This window comes from Gekko japonicus, unplaced genomic scaffold (assembly GCF_001447785.1).
Source record: "Gekko japonicus isolate JY-2015 unplaced genomic scaffold, Gekko_japonicus_V1.1 scaffold996, whole genome shotgun sequence".
In the NCBI taxonomy this organism is placed as follows: Eukaryota; Metazoa; Chordata; class Lepidosauria; order Squamata; family Gekkonidae; genus Gekko; species Gekko japonicus.
Genome location: NW_015165267.1, coordinates 199,649 through 202,965, shown reverse-complemented (window position 1 = coordinate 202,965; position 3,317 = coordinate 199,649).

Genomic DNA, 3,317 nt, shown 5'->3' with positions numbered 1-3,317 from the left:
GACAATTCCTGTTTTCTGGCCTCTGGTAAAATTGGCTCCAGCTAGTTAATCTTGCATAATTTTATCTGTGTTGCATGTATTGATTTTAAAAAAAACTTTCCAAATTAAGATAAAGACAACTGCATTCTATCATCAGATTCAGATATTACAGAGTTGGCAAACAATTTGTTAGGTTAAAGGCTCACAATGCTTCCTCAATGGTTAGGGTTGCCAACCTCCAGGTGAAGCCTGGAGATCTCCTGGAATTACAGCTGATCTCCAGACAACAGAGATCAGCTCCCCTGGAGAAAAATGGCTGCACTAGAGGGTGGACTCTGTGGCATTGCCCCCTGCTGAGGTCCCTCCCATCCCCAAACCCCACTCTCCCCTGGCTCCACCCCCAAATCTCCAGGTATTTCTCAAACCAGAGCTGGCAACTCACTCACTCACTCAATCTGCTATCTATCTGTCTGTCTGTCTGTCTGTCTGTCTAGCTATCAATCATCTGTCTATCTGTCTGTCTGTCTGTCTATCTGTGTGTCTGTCTGTCTATCTGTCTGTCTATCTGTCTGTCTATCTGTCTATCTGTCTGTCTATCTGTCTATCTATCTGTCTGTCTGTCTGCCTGCCTGCCTGCCTGCCTGCCTGCCTGCCTGTCTGTCTGTCTGTCTGTCTGTCTGTCTGTCTGTCTGTCTGTCTGTCTGTCTGTCTGTCTATCTATCTATCTATCTATCTATCTATCTATCTATCTATCATCTATCTATCTATCATCACCTGTCTGTCTGTCTGTCTGTCTATTATCTATCACCTGTCTGTCTGTCTATCTGTCTGTCTGTCTATCTATCATCTGTCTGTCTAACTATCAATCATCTGTCTATCTGTCTATCATCTGTCTGTCTGTCTGTCTGTCTATCATCTGTCTATCAATCTTCTATTTATCTGTCTATCAATCTGTCTGTCTGTCTAGTACTGCTCAAACAGCTATCACCTTAAGCAGAAATTAGAACAAAAATATTTTAAAAGACCTTACTCAATATTATTTCTCTTATATTTGATTATTGCGCCTTTGAATTTTGCCACTGAGAGGGCGACACGATCATTTGTATCTGATAGTAGCCATGACATCTGAGCTCACACATTTAGCAACTCCATATCTTTAAGTAAACAGGTGACTAAATTAGCCCTCAACTTGTTGAATATAGGGCACTCCATAATCGTATGTTCAATGGTTTCAATTGTATCATATGAGTATCTGCATGTTCTATTAAAGTATGTATGATATTATATCTGCGCTCCAAAACCACTGAGGGAAGAACGTTCAGTCTTGCCAAAGTAAAAACTCTTCCTAGTTTTGGGACTGTCAATTGATAAAAACATTTCAGCAGTGGCATTGGGAGGGCAATTCCCAAATGGAGTGTCAAATATACCCGGCACGCCCTAATAGACATAACTTGTCACATCCAACTTCCTTACACATTTTTAAATTTGTCTTATAAGGTCTTTAGTTTCTGTATTCTTAATCATATCACTTGTTATTTCTAGGCATTTAATTTCCTTTACCAATAGTTGATCCCATTGGTTATAATGTTTATCTGCCTCTATTGATGGGTGATAATTGTTAGAAGAAGAAGAGAAGAGCTTGGACCCGCCCCTTCACTACCCAAAGGTGTCTCAGAGCGGCTTACAAACTCCTTTCCCTTCCCCTCCCCACAACAGACACCCTGTGAGGTAGGTGGGGCTGAGAGAGCTCTCTTTTTCAAGAACAGCTCTTATCAGAACTACGGCTTGCCCAAGGTCATCCAGCCAGGTGCAAGTGGGGAATCAAACCTGGTTCTCCCAGATTAGAGTCCGCGCACTTAACCACTACACCAAACTAGAAGTTAGTCCCCTGATGGCTGTGTTAAGTATCCATCAGAGCTGGCAGCCCTATCTGTCTGAAGAAAATTCCAAAATCCAAAAATTAAGAACACCATTTCCATACTATTATTAATGACATCTTAATATATTAGTAGTAGTATCAGAATAATAACAACATTAATACCAACCAAAATGATACAAAATAGTTTGTGAGCATCTGAGTTCACCCCAATTGGTCACCAGGGGGGATATTACAAAAACATTAAACACTTGCCACACTAGTTGTGTCCTTTGGGTTGGTCCTCAAGAAAGGTATTGTGTTGATAGTGTTCTTGTTTTCAGAAGGGAAGGAGCAGGGCCGGCTCACTCACTAGGTGTTTTCTGTATTCTTAATCATATCACTTGTTATTTCTAGGCATTTAATTTCCTTTACCAATAGTTGATCCCATTGGTTATGTTTATCTGCCTCTACTGATGGGTGATAATTGTTAGAAGGAGAAGAGAAGAGATTGGATTTATACCCCACCCTTCACTACCCAAAGGTGTCTCAGAGCGGCTTACAAACTCCTTTCCCTTCCCCTCCCCACAACAGACACCCTGTGAGGTAGGTGGGGCTGAGAGAGCTCTCTTTTTCAAGAACAGCTCTTATCAGAACTACGGCTTGCCCAAGGTCATCCAGCCAGGTGCAAGTGGGGAATCAAACCTGGTTCTCCCAGATTAGAGTCCGCGCACTTAACCACTACACCAAACTAGAAGTTAGTCCCCTGATGGCTGTGTTAAGTATCCATCAGAGCTGGCAGCCCTATCTGTCTGAAGAAAATTCCAAAATCCAAAATTCCAAAAGGGTGGCTGGCTCCAAAGGTCTTCAGGCCCCACTGGGAGGTTGGCATCTGTGCCACAAGGCAGCCTGGCCTAGGGCGCAGAAACACCTCAAGCCGGCCCTGGGAGGGAGGGGCAGGTGTGTGTGACGCTGCACAACACAGGCTTTAAATTTGGGACACAGACAGGAGGCGAAGGCGACAGAGACTGGCTGAAGCCCCTTGGAGTAGTGGATCTTTCTGTGTGTGTGTTTTCCCCCCTCTGGGGATCAGACGTGGAATAACAAAACTATTGCCAAACAGGAGTGTCTGTTTTCCTCCAGCTATGCTCTCCTCACAAATAAAGGAAATATTACACAACCACCTAAGACCTGGATATTCTTTCCTTCAAAGACAATTGACCTGAGGTAGCACTGACCCAGGACTTCTTGCCGCTTGGAAATGTGAGGATTGTGTAACAACGTTCCATTAAACTCGCTTGAGTTTTAAATGACCTTTAGAGGACTGTCAAGCAGAAAATATATTTAAACACCTAGACAAAAGCACTGGTTAGTTTAGGGCTGTGGACTTACCAAAACCAGGAACTTGCATACACACAGCCTACCTTCAGTCACAGAGTGAAGATCCTTTGTGTTGTGGGGGCAGCTGCTGCCAAAGCAACAT